At 34.9% G+C, this 16,716-nt stretch overlaps 2 long non-coding RNA genes across 2 annotated transcripts; both read left to right on the forward strand.

Annotated features, from left to right (window-relative positions):
• Positions 1-4,561: 4,561 nt before the first annotated feature.
• LOC126878826 (uncharacterized) lies at positions 4,562-6,308 on the forward strand. The gene is made up of 2 exons (XR_007695818.1): positions 4,562-4,998; positions 5,410-6,308. It is a non-coding gene; the product is annotated as an uncharacterized LOC126878826 (long non-coding RNA).
• Positions 6,309-13,318: 7,010 nt separating this feature from the next.
• On the forward strand, positions 13,319-15,370 carry LOC126878825 (uncharacterized). The gene is made up of 2 exons (XR_007695817.1): positions 13,319-14,061; positions 14,473-15,370. It is a non-coding gene; the product is annotated as an uncharacterized LOC126878825 (long non-coding RNA).
• Positions 15,371-16,716: the final 1,346 nt, after the last annotated feature.

The following is a 16,716-nucleotide window of genomic DNA, read 5'->3' on the forward strand; positions in this document are numbered from 1 at the left end:
CGACTTACATAAGAAGCAAGAGATTACAATTGGAATGGAGACTGACAAATTTCCTTTCGAAACCTTAATGAAGTATTTAATCACAGCAGCATTAAAAGAGTATCCACTGCCAGGAGGAGAGTTTATCTTAGATACAGATTACAGATGCAAGTAACATATGAATTTGCAGAGTGCTATCTCAGATCAAAGGGACAGAAACGTATTCTTGGATATTTTAGTAAAGTGCTTTCAAAACCTCAGCGAGAGTATTGTGTCACGAAAAATGAATTTCTAGAAGTAGTGAAATCAGTAGAATACTTCTATCAGTACCTCTAAGGAAGGAAGTTTCTAATCCGAACGACCATGCCCCAACCACTTGGTTAAGGCAGTTTAAGATCCCAGAAGGTCACATGGATTGAACGACTCAAAGATACAATTTCAAAATTGAGCATCGGGCAGGAATTAGTCACAGGAACGCCGATTCTCTTTCTAGAAGTTAGTACCCAGCAGAGTCCGTACCCATTGCAACAAAACATAATCAAAGAAACGAGTACTGCTAAAAACAACGGTGGTCGACGACGAGTGGACGCCTACTAAGATCAGGGGCGAACAAGGGAAAGATCCAATTTTACAGAAAATTCTTAAATTGGAAGAAGAAAATCGTCAACCATCTTGTCAAGAAATATCAAGCCTAAGTAGTTAAGAGGCGTTGGGCCCTGTGGAACTCCTTTATAATGAAAAACAGCTTGCTTAAACGAGTACTGGAAAATGATGATGGTATAGCGAAGAGAACACAATTGATGATTACAAAGAGCAGAGAAGAGCCGAAGTATTTCGTTAGTTACATGTTACATGACAGTCCATCTTGAAGACATTTCTATGTAAATAAAACCCTTCAGAGAATGCGGGAACGGTTTAATTAGATGAATAGTTTCGACGATGTAAAGAGATGGTGTAAGGAATGTACTAACTTGCCACGAGTACTGGAACTTATCGAAAAGGAAGGCTCCTACGAGGCAATACAATGTTAGATGTCCGTTTGAGAGAAAGCAAAAGAAAGCAAAAATGGATGCAAGTAGATATTATATTGATCGTATTGAATTACTTCACTAAAGAACATAAAAACTACAGGCTATTACTCGTAAATCGGATGGAATGGTAGAGCGAATAAATAGGGCAGTTGACAAGCATTTGATAAATATTTTGTCCAATCAGCAGCGAAATTGATATCCGTAACTTCCGTTCTTCGCAATGACTTACATATGTGAGTGCCTTGTGATTTAGAGTTTGGATGTCGATGGATAAGACGTAGCTGGTGAAGATTATGTAAATGGAAAGCGAAGAAGAATGGAGATCCGTAAACCGAACATCCCTTATGTTTTATGAAGGACCACAAAGTCTGACTCGATAATTCGAATAAGCGAATGGGTTATTCTCCCAAGGTCTGACAAGGTCCGTCCTTAAGTAAGGAGTAGATTAACGACGTTATCTACCGAATAAGCAAAATTCCGATGGGAAGGCGGATGATAGTATCTACACAACAACCGGCTGGCGTCAATTCAAAGAGACCACGTCAAAGGTGAAGAAGTGGAAATAAACCAAGTCCAAGAAGTACGTAACCTCATGTTTGATGAATTCATAAATGCCTATGGAGGTACCAATAGAGCAAAACATGATGTTGTCACTGAAGAAAACCAAGATCTGCCACTTATAGATGACTACTCACTGGCCCATACAATCCTGACCGCTATTTAAGATGCACAAGGGTTGGAATCCGACTTTCAAAGGAAGTTTGGCTAAGTTGCAGAACTTCAATGCCAATTGACAACTTCGGGAAAAGCTGTGAAACTCCAAGATGCATGACGTTACATTCCCCAGCTGGTAATGAAAGACACTGCCCATGACCAACCTACCTACCTACCTAGTATAAAAAGCCTTACTTCCATTGAGAGCCTAAGTCTAGTGATTATTATACATTTAACTTAGAAAATTATATATTCCTTGACGGGTAATTGCATATTAAAACGGACTTATTCTTATAGATGTATAGTTGGTTGGCGATTACAATACTCTAAATAGATAACCAATCAATGATGCGAATAAAGATAATTTGACACAAAAGTAATCTATCGTCACAGTATTTTCACAATATCATATGGTAAAATGGCAATTGTAATTTCTAGGTTAGTATTTTTCAGCAATCTTGATATTTTTCAATATCTTGCACTGGACAATTTTCTTTGTGATACGGTGATAGGAAAATACAGCGTGTTTTATATGTTTATTCATTGGTATTTTTTAATTTTTCCGACTGTATATTCATTGAAAATGAATTCTGGTTTGGAGCCCAAAACGTCAAAAATAATATGCAAATATGTAATATTATTATTGTGGCTTGTTCCCAGTATTCTCCCCAAAAATATATAGTCATATCTTAAGTTGGAAAGTACGTAGGTAGGTTATTATTATTATATGCAACAGCTAATAAGTAATTCATAGAAAGTATTAATATTTTTTTGGTCGATAACATTTTCAATTTTTGAAAAATTGAAAAATATGTATGTTTAAATCATATGGTGAAATGAGTATCTATCGTCTTTATGACTGGTCACGATCTATAAATATAGTGAATGTTCATAAAAATATGAGTATTTCAGAAATGACAAGAAAAAAAAACACACAGAAGCCAGAGAGAAATTTTATGAAGATTTCCAAGAGGTGGTAAATGCAATACCAAAAACATCTGCAGTTATTGTTATGGTAGACATAAATAATATAAGAATGGCAATGATCTGATACTAGGCATAAAGCAAAAATTAATGAAAGTATACAAAAGAAAATGAACTCTTTTGAACTTCTGCGTACAAAATGAATAGGTACAGAATTAATGTTGTACATTTCTATGCTTTATGATGCAAGATTAAAACAAAAATGTATATCTACTTTTATCAACACAACTGGCACAAATCAATAATAAACTAAGTACCTACATTCTTACAAATAGAAATGAACATTACAAACAAGCATTAAATGTACGGAGCCATTAATAGGTCTGGATCCCGCGTATGAAAAAAAGCTGATTAATAGCAAGCTGAAAATTTGTTAATAGCTTAAGGGTGAGTAGTCGGACAAACTTTGATACATTGGAACACTGGAACAGGGGAAGTTTTAATTGTGGAACAAGTTAAAAATTTGGAGCGGTCAGACCACGAAAACGTCACATGTATTTTGTCCGACAGAACTTCCAATTGATTTGTTACCCTTTCATTAAACTCTCATGTAAAAATCAGGCTGGTATTTATCACCAAATGGGCATTATAATGAGTGGAACACGTAGAAAATGTCAAATGACAGGAATTATGACAGGTGATAAATAGCGGTCTGATTTTTGCATGAGAATTTAATGAAAGGGTAACAAATCAATTAGAAGTTTTGTCGGACAAAATACATGTGACGTTTTCTGGTCTGACCGTTCCAAATTTTTAACCTGTTCCACAATTAAAACTTCCCCTGTTCCAGTGTTCCCATATATCAAAGTTTGTCAGACTAGACACTCTTAAGCTATTAACAAATTTTCAGCTTGCTATTAATCAACTTTTTTTTCATACGCGGGATCCAGACCTATATTTTATTTTTATTTATAAACAGTTACATTTATATTCTGAATTATAAAATTATATAGCTTATTCGTTCTTAAATAAAAAGATGTGTTTATTATGCCATTTCAAAATCAAAACGTGTGGAAGAAATGTCTGTGAAACAAAATATCTTCCTTTATTAGTTACTATTAATAACATACCTACTGCGTACCATTACATTTTTCAACACATAAAGATTAACGATAACAGCACCAGCAAGTTGCGTCAGATCGGATGATACAATATCCAGGCAACAGTGTTGCCAGCTGAGCGGAGCCTATAGTGTCGTTTCTTAGTTTTACATATGAACGATATACACCTTCAATATACTCATAAAAGCGCCATCCAACGGCAAATGGCTGAATTACAAGCGACCTTACGGACTCATTTTGTTTTAAGATTTGCAGCTATCCTACGATACCCACAATATTTGTAACATATTTGTTTAGTAGGTAGAGGTCTCTAGTTTCTCCCTCAACAAAATTTTGGTAGAAAATGACCATCCGTTTAAAGAAATACATGAAAAACATTACGGCCTCCGTATATTGAGTCCGTAAATCGCTTGAGTCCGTTGTGTATGGTCAAATCCTTAATGCAGAGTCCGTAATATTAGTAGGATATATATATATATAAATAGGCCGAAACACCGGTGTATATAGTTGCACAGAAATGTATGGAATGATGACCCTTCATCATTTTATATATTTCCAACTAAATTCACATTCACTTTACGAGTATTAGCCAATGATTTTGCTTATTTATTTTTATATATATATATATATATATATATATATATATATATATATATATATATATATATATATATATATATATATATAAAATACAGGTCATAAATTAAATCACATATTCTGAGACCAAAAATAGTTCGAATGAACCTAACTTACCTTAGTACAAATATGCACATAAAAAAAGTTATAGCCCTTTGAAGTTACAAAATGAAAATCGATTTTTTCGAATATATCGAAAACTGTTAGAGATTTTTTATTGAAAATGGATATGTGGCATTCTTACGGCAGGAGCATTGTAGCGTTTACTTTACACTACCCCTCAAAATTTTCTTGGCTACGCCTATGATATATGGATCGGTACCATCGGATCGAAGCGCCGATCGTTGACCGTATCCGAGAAGCAATTCAGTCTGGGTTCTACGACTGAGCGAACAACATCGCTTTGAATTTTAAGGTGGCATCTGAGTTTAAATAAAGAACACGTGGAAGCAAATAAATTAATATGTCCACAGGAATATAACATCAATATCAGTTACAGCAACATTGGAAGTCTTGAGTAAATACCAAAAAGGAAATAGCAACAAATTTAAATTTAAGTTTCAACCAGTAATGCCGGTCATTATAAAACTCAGGTAGGTGCCCATTTATCTATTTTGATAATATCCGTCTCATATCTGTGTATACTTGGTATCATTATTTGATTTCCGTAAAAGAAGGGTAAAAATCATAGTTTTTACGACACCGCCATCCATTATCATATCTTTTTATGAAGGTAGCCATTAGTTTTTGTCAGTTTTTATAAAAACGATAAAAACCAGTAACCTTGTAGGACCTCTTTAGCATGCGCAGATGACAGAGACAGGCAGCAGAAAGAAGATTGACAGCATAGTGTCAGAAATTTTGACATAACCTAATATATTTATTATTTTTTTGAGGATACAGTGATGTTTTGTTTGATCTGTCTGGTTTGGTGGATCTATATTGTTACAACCATCATTACAGAGATATACTAGGGGGTTCATGTGTTATTTTCTTTTTTTTAGATAGCCACCTTAATTATGGGACCATCTCCTACTTTGGAGTACCCAATTTTGCATTGTTTTTGAAAGACAAAACCATTACTTGATTCCACAGCTACCAATATAGCAACTGTTTTGGCTACTATCTCACATCAATCCATCAGCTTTGTATGTGGCAGTTCATTACCTTCTGATCGATGATCATCTTAAGAGGACTTCATTGGACAACAGTGTGTTTTTGAAAAGATAAGGCTATATTTTTTTTATTGTTACTTAAATTCCTAATAACTTTGGATTTTTGTGTACTTTTTGTAAACTGCTCTATATCGATATAAACCAGGTACATTTTATAGTTCTTTGTAAAATAGGGGGGTTTGTTTTTCTCTTTAAGAGAGTTGTATTTCAAGTAAAAGGTAAATAAGTAATGGTCAATAATAATTCTAAATAAATTCAGGCATAAAATTTAATAAGAAAGTAAATACATTATTACAAGGATTTTCACATTTAAATATTATTCAATTTATATATATATGTCATTGAACCCGACTCATTTCAATAAATTTCAGATATTTCCCAGCATCTATAGTGTAAGCGTAGTTCTTCCATATAGATCTGGTATGTAAGATTTGGACACTTGATAGTCCAGTTAGATATTAAGTACTAACAATATTATTAAGACGTTGGCTATTCTCACGGACTCAATGCTACATTTCTACTAATACCTTTTTGCTTAGCGCAGTAGTGGTTTTTTTTTGTATTTACTAGTGGCTTTTCGGTCGTATTTTATCTCAACACCCTACTGTTTTCATGGTTTCTATTTACCTAATATGTAAATAAAGTATGTATACTTTTACTTACTTTATAGATTTATTTAACAGATATTGTTTAATATAAATAAATTATCAATATATTTGTCATTCATACTTTTGATTTTTATTTCAGCCTATTACCAGTATATAAAATAGCAATACAAAGTAAATATTGAATTTTGTTGTATTTCAGGACATTGTCTTCAGTGTCATTGAGTTCCTGTCGTTCGTTACTTTAAAAAAAAATCTCGAACCTTTCCAACTGCTTGGTTCCGAGAGCCGAGTTCGTTCGAGTTGGCGCCCTTTGTTCTTCTTTCTTCGTTGTACCTCGATATTATTTGATCTCTAGCATTCTTATCTCTTTACCTACCATTTTTTGTATTAAATAGGTCTCATTTTATCCCTTCTTTGTTCCCATATTTCTAAACATATTCAGTGCATTAAAGCTAGCCCGAATCCCCACTTGAGAGTTTGTGTCTCTCCGTCAATTTTAATTGGTTCCTCTGAGCTAAGCCGTTCTTCATTTTATCTGAAATATTTTCTCTTCTACTTTCCTCCTCTTTATCAGTTCTTTCTCTTCCAAATCCCAATACCCAGAGTATTGGGTTACAAATTGGCTAGACCCAACGTGGAGCCTCTTTTTTTTTTGCACTTAACTTCTGGCTTTTTATCTTTGGTCGTTGCATTTTAACTTTTAGTTTTGTTCTTTCACTTTTAGTTTTCAGTTAAACGGTTGGTTTTTTTTGTTTTGCTTTTGCACATTATCTATTGTCTATATCTTAAATAAACTTGTTTTGCTGTATACTGGGTAGACTGAATAAATTGCCTTGTTTTGACTAATTAAGTACCTATTTTGGTTTAAAAATAAATAAATTAGAATATATAATAAAAATTTTCAATATCTCAAATTTAACAGTTTCACATCTTTTAAAAGTCCGGAGTAGCATCAACGTAACTCACTTCACTACCTGAAAGTAACATTTTTGGAATTTTTTAGGTTTCTCTGGGGTTGTAACAGTGCACTGCATCTACCTTCACGACTAGACAGACGAATAAACATTACTGGTATAAGTATTCACTAGAACATTAGCTTGAGGACAGAGAGTAAGTTAGACTTTTCCTACGTTATCATATCTCATTCTCAAGTGTATCTCTTAGTTGTGTAACATGTCAGCGTTTAAGGTAGAGCATTTGTTAGCTCCTGAGTTGGAGTATGAGTTGAGAGTCCGTCAATTAAATGATCCATCGATAGCAACAGTTGATCAGAAAAGGGTAACATTGAGAGGTGCTTTGACGCAAACTTCAGCGAACCGAAGTCATGCTGTTCTGTCAGCTTCCCATCTTAAGTTTAGTGAGGAGCTTCCTGAAATTGAAGTTACTCTTACAGACCTCAAGGCCAAAATTAGTTCTTTTGTTGGTTCCTCTAGTGATACTGCCTATGGTCGCTATACTTCTCGGTTGGGTCATGTTGCAGGTAGAGTCCATCTATTGGAACCTGCAACAGAGGAAGAGGATGCAGTGAAGAAGTCCCTCAATTTCAAAATTCTTGCTCTGGAAGGTGAACTTGATTTCAAAGTGACTCCACAAGCTCACTCCACCCCTCATAACACTAGTGTCTCAGTAAACTCCTTTCCTTTCATGAAGTCTGCTCCTATTCATAAATGGGGTGTACATTTTTCTGGTAGTTCGAATGAAAATGTTGTTGGTTTCTTGGAGAAAATAGAATGTCTGCGTCTAGCGCGTGGGAACAGTGAAGAGGAGTGCTTTTCGTCGGCAGGTGATCTTTTTAAGGATTCAGCCTTTACTTGGTACCTCAATAACCGAGGTAGTTTTACTTCATGGCAACAGTTAGTTGCCAAGCTTAAGTCAGATTTTCTTCCCTATAATTACGAGGACACCTTATTGGACGACATTAAATCACGTAAACAAGCTCCTCAACAGAAAGTCACTATTTTCATTAACGAAATTGTTAGTCTATGTAAACATTTGGAGGTTCCTCTGTCTGAGTCACATATAGTTAGGATTATTAAGAAGAATTTGTTGCCGTCGTATCATTCCAGTCTAGCACTTACAGATATTCCATCTATTGCTGATCTTACTGAAAAATGTAAGAGATTAGAAGAAGTTTTGTCATGGTCTTCTGAACCTGTATCTAGTGTCCCTAGTCGGTCAAATGGTAGAAATAACGTATCGTCCTATTCTGGTAGGCCAAATTATTCCCGGTCTGGTAATGTCTCTACTTTTAACTCCAGAATTACCTGTTGGAATTGTCGGCAGCCAGGACATGGGTATTTTGACTGTCCTGGACCTAGAGGTTTGTTTTGCTATGGGTGTGGACGTCAAGGAGTCCGTAAGTTTGAGTGCGAATTCTGTTCGGGAAACGGAAAAAGGAGTGGATGGCACCTGGCAACCACTCCTCATCGAAACACAGGGGATACTGTCGAAAATCCTCAAGACCCAGGAACCAGTTTCTCGAGTCAGGAGGCCCAAGCCTCAACCAGTCAATCACCTCACCCTCCACCGAAAGACAAAAGACCACGGAACGGCAAATACCCACCGAAAAAGGGACAACGTTAGTCGACCATGTACTTTGTGATTCTTCTGTAGTTTCTCCAAGTAGTACCTTATCTTCCCTTATTGATGTAGACATTAATTCATTATTAGTTCGAAAAAACAAGGATAATCGTCCATACCTTGAAATATCTATCTTAGGACATTCTTGTTTAGCTTTACTGGACACAGGGTCCAATATCTCTATTTTAGGTTCTTTAGGTCTGGAATTTCTCCAGAATTCTAATGTTAAGATAGGAATGGATGAGAGTTTGCAGGTGACTACAGCTGATGGTCAGGTCCAACCAATTTTAGGTCAGTTTACAACTGAGATTTCTGTTAGTTCCTGTAAAAGGATAATTACATTTTTTGTTACACCTTCTGTTAAGAATTCAGTTATCTTAGGGATGGATTTTCTGAAAACTTTTAATAGTGAATTGAATTTTACTGAATTTTCTTTATCTGTCTCTTCTTTTAATATCTCTTGTGTTGATGCAGTTAAAGATATGAGTAGACTTAATGCTCAGGAGTTAGAGCAGTTGAATAAGATCATTAAATCATTCTCTTCTATCTCTTCGAAGAATCAGTTAGGTAGAACTCACCTCATCGAACACCACATTGATGTGGGTTCGTCTAAGCCCTTCAGGCAATACCAATATCCCTTGCCTCAAGCCTGGCATGAAAGCTTGGTAAAGGAGGTAGATGAAATGCTTAAGCTGGGTATTATTGAGCCCAGTTCGGCTTCTTTTTGTAGTCCCTTGTGGATGACAAAGAAGAAGGACGGTACTTTTCGCGTCTGTTTCGACGGACGTAAGTTGAACAGCATAACTGTTAACAGGGATGCTTATCCTATACCTCGTATAGATATCATCCTGACTAAGTTACAGAACGCGAAATACATTTCATCTATCGACTTAAAGAAGGCATTTCTACAGATTCCACTGAGCAAAGAGAGTAAGAAGCTTACTGCCTTTGCAGTAAATGGCAAAGGATTGTATCAGTTCACTACAATGCCTTTTGGTCTGGTTTCTGCTCCACAGACTATGTGTAGATTAATGGATTTGGTAATAGGTCCTGCTCTAGATCCCTTTTGTCAATACTATCTTGATGACATTCTAGTCATTACTCCTGATTTTGAAACTCATATCTCTGTACTGCAGCAGTTGTTCCAGCGTCTAAAAGATGCAAATTTGACGATTAACTTGGATAAAAGCAGCTTTTGTCGTGATTCTATTAAGTTTTTAGGATATGTTGTAGATTCACATGGTCTTCATACCGACCCTGACAAAGTGTCAGCTATTCGTGATTTTCCTGTACCTAAAAATACCACTCAGGTCCGTAGATTGTTAGGAATGGTGGGTTATTATAAGAAGTTTGTTAAGTCCTATTCTACCTTGTTGTCCCCTATCATGGATTTGCTTCAAAATAGGAAAAAGGGACAAAATATTGTGTGGACTCCTGAGGCTAATGAAGCTTTCATTAAAATCAAGGAGGCTCTCACAAATTCCCCAGTTATGGTAGCCCCAGACTTTAATAAACCCTTTTATTTGATGACAGATTGTTCAAACACCGCATCTGGAGGTGTACTGTATCAAATTGTCGATGGAGAAGAACACCCTATAGCCTACACAAGCAGGAAATTAAATAAAGCCCAGAAAAATTATACTACAACTGAAAAAGAGTTGTTAGCTATAATTACGGGTATTGAACATTTCAGATATTTTCTTGAGGGTCGTTCGTTTACGGTCATAACGGACCATAGTAGTCTGGTGTGGTTACAAAGTATGAAGAACCCATCTCCTCGTTTGGCTAGGTGGATTTTAAAATTGGCACAATATGATTATAAAATCGTTCATCGCAAAGCTGCAGGTGTAGTAGTCGCTGATGCCCTTTCTAGGACATTTGATATTAATTTGTTAGATTTATCTTCGTTACAACCAGATGATTGGTATCGAAAAATGTTGTATGATGTTCAGAATGTTCCAGGTAAATTTCCTGATTTTAAAGTTGAGCATGGTGTGTTGTATAAGCATGTTTTAAGTTCTATGGATGCCCTTACTGGAATGTCGGAATGGAAGATAGTCGTTCCAACTCCGAATAGAGCAGAGGTTTTGGCCACTTTTCATGACTATCCTACTGCAGCTCATTTTGGTTTCTACAAAACATTCCGTCGTATCTCTGAACTCTATTACTGGCCAAAGATGCGTCAGACTATTCGTGGCTATATCGCTCGATGCAAAATTTGTGCTACGTGTAAGTCGACAAATCTTCCTCAACCAGGTTTAATGGGTAGTTATCGACGGATTGATTTTCCTTTTCAACTTGTCTCTTTAGATCTCACTGGTCCTTATCCTAGGTCATATAAAGGTTCTCAGTATGCCTTAGTAGTTGTCGATTATTTTACAAAATTTCCTTTGGTTCATACCATGTCTAAGGCAACTACTTCAGCGATTATTAAGTATCTTGAGAATGAAGTTTTCTTAATTTATGGTGTTCCACAGATCGTGTCTTGCGATAATGGACCCCAGTTCACAGCTAAGGCTTTTCGCGATCTCATGTCTAAATATAATGTACAAAAGATCTGGTACAATGCAAATTATCACCCACAAATTAATCACACTGAAAGGGTTAACAAATCAATCGTGACTGCTTTAAGATCGTATTCTTTTCCTGATCAGAGAGCTTGGGATACCCATATCCACTCTATAGTACAAGCTATCAGGACTTCTTCTCACGAAATAACCAAATGTCCTCCATCGTACTTAATGTTTGGTCGTCATGTTCCTCTTTCTGGTGATTATTTTGGTAAAATCTCAGAAAATGCCACTAATTTTCCTGCAATATCAGATAAGTCACACCGCTTAGAAGATATTCAGCATCTTCCTGATATCCATGTGGATATTCGCAAACGTTTAAAGGCATCTTATGATAGAAATAAGTGCCGTTATGACCTGAGAAAGCGAGCCTTATCTTTCAGAGTTGGAGATTCCGTTTTAAAGAAAAATTTTGCTAAATCTGATAAAGTAAATTTCCAATCTGCCAAGCTGTGTCAAAAATACATACCTTGCACCGTTATTAAGGTTATTTCTCCTTTGATCTATGAGTTAAAGGAAACCGCCACTGGCAGGAAACTAGGAAGGTTTCATGTCAAAGATTTACTTGAGGATAAGACTGTAGGTCCACATAACTTGTCTGATAATTCAGATGGTTCATCTTCAGACGAAGATTAAATCGTGAGGAACCAGTTTGTTATTTAAGACCTGCTTATTTATTGTGTTTACCTGGTTAACATCTGTTTGTTGTGCTTTTTATCTTATTTTATCTTATCTTAAGGTTGGTTAATATCTTAGTTTATGGACTTGTTCATTTTGCTGGTGGTTGTCACTTGAAAGTCCAAACGGCCTATCATAGGAGTACAAGATGGATAATGAGAATTTTCCCCGTCTTGAATTCTGAGTTAAAGAAGTATTTATAGGAATAATTAGGAAAGCTTTTTACAAAATATTGTATGTGATATATGGTCTGCGTGGGTTCCGGAAACCATGTCCATAGATCGTATGCCTTCACTTAACTGCGTCAGGGTTTTAGCGTGGGTTCAGGATTGATCACCCTGGACTTGTGCACTTCACTTGGCTCAGAAATATATTAATATCTATAACTTGTTCCTAGAGTGTCTCTTAGGTTGAAATTAGAATGTGTCATATAGAATTGGATCGTTCTGATATTCAACAGTAAGTAAGTCTGTTTAACTTGGTTGTCATCTCCTATGCTGTTATCTTTTAAATGATTTGAGTTTACATATCTTATTACCATAAGTTGGTTACCTGTCTCTCTACCACTTGCTTGGATTAGTAGATGTGAGTGTGTGAGTTACCTTATTTATCTCCCTACTGAGCATTATGCTGGTAGATGTCCTTCTACCTTAAGTATGAAAAGGTAGATGTGAGTTTATCTTTACCTTTACCTTGAGTTTTTATCTCGTATCTATATCTTGATTGACTTCATATCTTATCTTTATCTTAATTATTATAGAGTCCTAAAAGTCTGTCCTTTACTGTTCTTGTCGTGAGTAAAGAATTGGACCACGTAAATAGTGCAGTTTAGGTATTACGTTTAGGATCTTTATTATCTTTTACCTTGTGCATACCACAAGTAGATGTGGGCTTGCAATTACCTGTTTTACTTTTAGCATACCCTATACCATGAGTATAGTGGGCTTGCTAGTATCTTTACCTAGATTGTGTCTTCCTACCTTTCTGAAAGCGAGTAGATGTTATGGATTATCCTTTACCTTGAGTTTCAGATGTTGTTGATATCCAGAACCATATCATATATGTTTAGGTTTGTAGTAATGTAGTTTTAACTGGTCCTAGTGAATTAGTCCCTCATTGAATTCTGGGGTGATTAATAGAATTTGTTCGCTCTAGTGTCAATTTTGGGTAAAGTAAATAGGATTCGTTTGGGTTAATTGTTGTAAATGGTTCTTGGTAGTATGTTAGGGGTTGTTAATACACAACCGTAATGTAGTTTTAATGTGGTTACTAACACTTGAGAATGTAGGTGATGGGTAGGGTATATAGTTGACTTACTCTATAATAAGGTTCTAGTATTATATTTAGCACGTAAGTGATTAAGGTGTAGTTTTTTTTTTCCTCTCTTTTGCCTTTCTTAATCCATAATCGTATTAAGTTGAATTAAATTATCGCTTTTAATAACTGTAGTAAATTACACATCCCTTCTCTATTCCGTGGTTTATGTAAGCCTAATTCAGTAGATCCTGTGTGGTCTGTGTACTGTTGTCTGACTCCGTCATTGATTTTATCCTGCCTGTTGAGCACAACATCGTGGTTTGCTACCACAACGTTTTGGCTTTATCGTATCCATCATCAAATTCGCCCAAACGTTTGTTGTTCTGAAATAAAAAAAAAGAGGAAAATTCTAGAAATTTTCCCTTTTTTTTTGCTGGAGAAGAGGGAGAATGTAGCGTTTACTTTACACTACCCCTCAAAATTTTCTTGGCTACGCCTATGATATATGGATCGGTACCATCGGATCGAAGCGCCGATCGTTGACCGTATCCGAGAAGCAATTCAGTCTGGGTTCTACGACTGAGCGAACAACATCGCTTTGAATTTTAAGGTGGCATCTGAGTTTAAATAAAGAACACGTGGAAGCAAATAAATTAATATGTCCACAGGAATATAACATCAATATCAGTTACAGCAACATTGGAAGTCTTGAGTAAATACCAAAAAGGAAATAGCAACAAATTTAAATTTAAGTTTCAACCAGTAATGCCGGTCATTATAAAACTCAGGTAGGTGCCCATTTATCTATTTTGATAATATCCGTCTCATATCTGTGTATACTTGGTATCATTATTTGATTTCCGTAAAAGAAGGGTAAAAATCATAGTTTTTACGACACCGCCATCCATTATCATATCTTTTTATGAAGGTAGCCATTAGTTTTTGTCAGTTTTTATAAAAACGATAAAAACCAGTAACCTTGTAGGACCTCTTTAGCATGCGCAGATGACAGAGACAGGCAGCAGAAAGAAGATTGACAGCATAGTGTCAGAAATTTTGACATAACCTAATATATTTATTATTTTTTTGAGGATACAGTGATGTTTTGTTTGATCTGTCTGGTTTGGTGGATCTATATTGTTACAACCATCATTACAGAGATATACTAGGGGGTTCATGTGTTATTTTCTTTTTTTTAGATAGCCACCTTAATTATGGGACCATCTCCTACTTTGGAGTACCCAATTTTGCATTGTTTTTGAAAGACAAAACCATTACTTGATTCCACAGCTACCAATATAGCAACTGTTTTGGCTACTATCTCACATCAATCCATCAGCTTTGTATGTGGCAGTTCATTACCTTCTGATCGATGATCATCTTAAGAGGACTTCATTGGACAACAGTGTGTTTTTGAAAAGATAAGGCTATATTTTTTTTATTGTTACTTAAATTCCTAATAACTTTGATTTTTGTGTACTTTTTGTAAACTGCTCTATATCGATATAAACCAGGTACATTTTATAGTTCTTTGTAAAATAGGGGGGTTTGTTTTTCTCTTTAAGAGAGTTGTATTTCAAGTAAAAGGTAAATAAGTAATGGTCAATAATAATTCTAAATAAATTCAGGCATAAAATTTAATAAGAAAGTAAATACATTATTACAAGGATTTTCACATTTAAATATTATTCAATTTATATATATATGTCATTGAACCCGACTCATTTCAATAAATTTCAGATATTTCCCAGCATCTATAGTGTAAGCGTAGTTCTTCCATATAGATCTGGTATGTAAGATTTGGACACTTGATAGTCCAGTTAGATATTAAGTACTAACAATATTATTAAGACGTTGGCTATTCTCACGGACTCAATGCTACATTTCTACTAATACCTTTTTGCTTAGCGCAGTAGTGGTTTTTTTTTGTATTTACTAGTGGCTTTTCGGTCGTATTTTATCTCAACACCCTACTGTTTTCATGGTTTCTATTTACCTAATATGTAAATAAAGTATGTATACTTTTACTTACTTTATAGATTTATTTAACAGATATTGTTTAATATAAATAAATTATCAATATATTTGTCATTCATACTTTTGATTTTTATTTCAGCCTATTACCAGTATATAAAATAGCAATACAAAGTAAATATTGAATTTTGTTGTATTTCAGGACATTGTCTTCAGTGTCATTGAGTTCCTGTCGTTCGTTACTTTAAAAAAAAATCTCGAACCTTTCCAACTGCTTGGTTCCGAGAGCCGAGTTCGTTCGAGTTGGCGCCCTTTGTTCTTCTTTCTTCGTTGTACCTCGATATTATTTGATCTCTAGCATTCTTATCTCTTTACCTACCATTTTTTGTATTAAATAGGTCTCATTTTATCCCTTCTTTGTTCCCATATTTCTAAACATATTCAGTGCATTAAAGCTAGCCCGAATCCCCACTTGAGAGTTTGTGTCTCTCCGTCAATTTTAATTGGTTCCTCTGAGCTAAGCCGTTCTTCATTTTATCTGAAATATTTTCTCTTCTACTTTCCTCCTCTTTATCAGTTCTTTCTCTTCCAAATCCCAATACCCAGAGTATTGGGTTACAGCATCTTAAAGAAAAATTATAGTGAAATTTGTGCTCCCCATAAAAATTTTATGGGGGTTTTGTTCCCTTAAAACCCCCCAAACTTTTCTGTACGTTCCAATTAAATTATTCTTGTGGTACCATTAGTTAAATTCAATATTTTTAAAACTTTTTTGGCTCTTAGTATTTTTTCGATAAGGCAGTTTTTATCGAGTTGCGGCTTCTTTTTTAATATGTTTACATAAAAATTTTATGGGGGTTTTGTTCCTTTAAACCCCCCAAATGTTTGTGTACGCTCCAATTAAACTATTACTGCGATACCATTAGTTAAACAAAATGTTTTTAAAACTTTTTTGCCTCTTTGTATTTTTTCGAGAAGGCAACTTTTATCGAGATATGGCTTCTTTTTTAATACGGTTCAAAATACACCTAAAAATGTAAATCATACATAAATTTTCATATTTTTACCAAGTCTCCATAATCGTACTTAACCATATACAAATATTTGGTGGATTTGACAAATATTCAAAATATCTCGATAAAAACTGAATTTTCGAAAAAGTACTAAGAGCCAAAAATGTTTTAAAAATTTTGTGTTTAAGTAATGGTACTACAATGACAATTTAATTGGAACGTACACAAAAGTTTGGGGGGTTTTAAAGGAACTAAATCCCCATAAAATTTTTATAGGGTGTCCAAATTTCACTATAATTTTTTCTTAAGATGCTACTGTCATAAAAATGCCATATGTTCATTTTCAATAAAAAATCTTTAATATTTTTCGATATATTGGAAAAAATCGATTTTTATTTTGTAACTTCAAAGGGCTGTAACTTTTTTTATATGCACATTTGTACTAAGGTAAGTTAG

This window comes from Diabrotica virgifera, chromosome 1, assembly GCF_917563875.1.
Source record: "Diabrotica virgifera virgifera chromosome 1, PGI_DIABVI_V3a".
NCBI lineage: Eukaryota > Metazoa > Arthropoda > Insecta > Coleoptera > Chrysomelidae > Diabrotica > Diabrotica virgifera.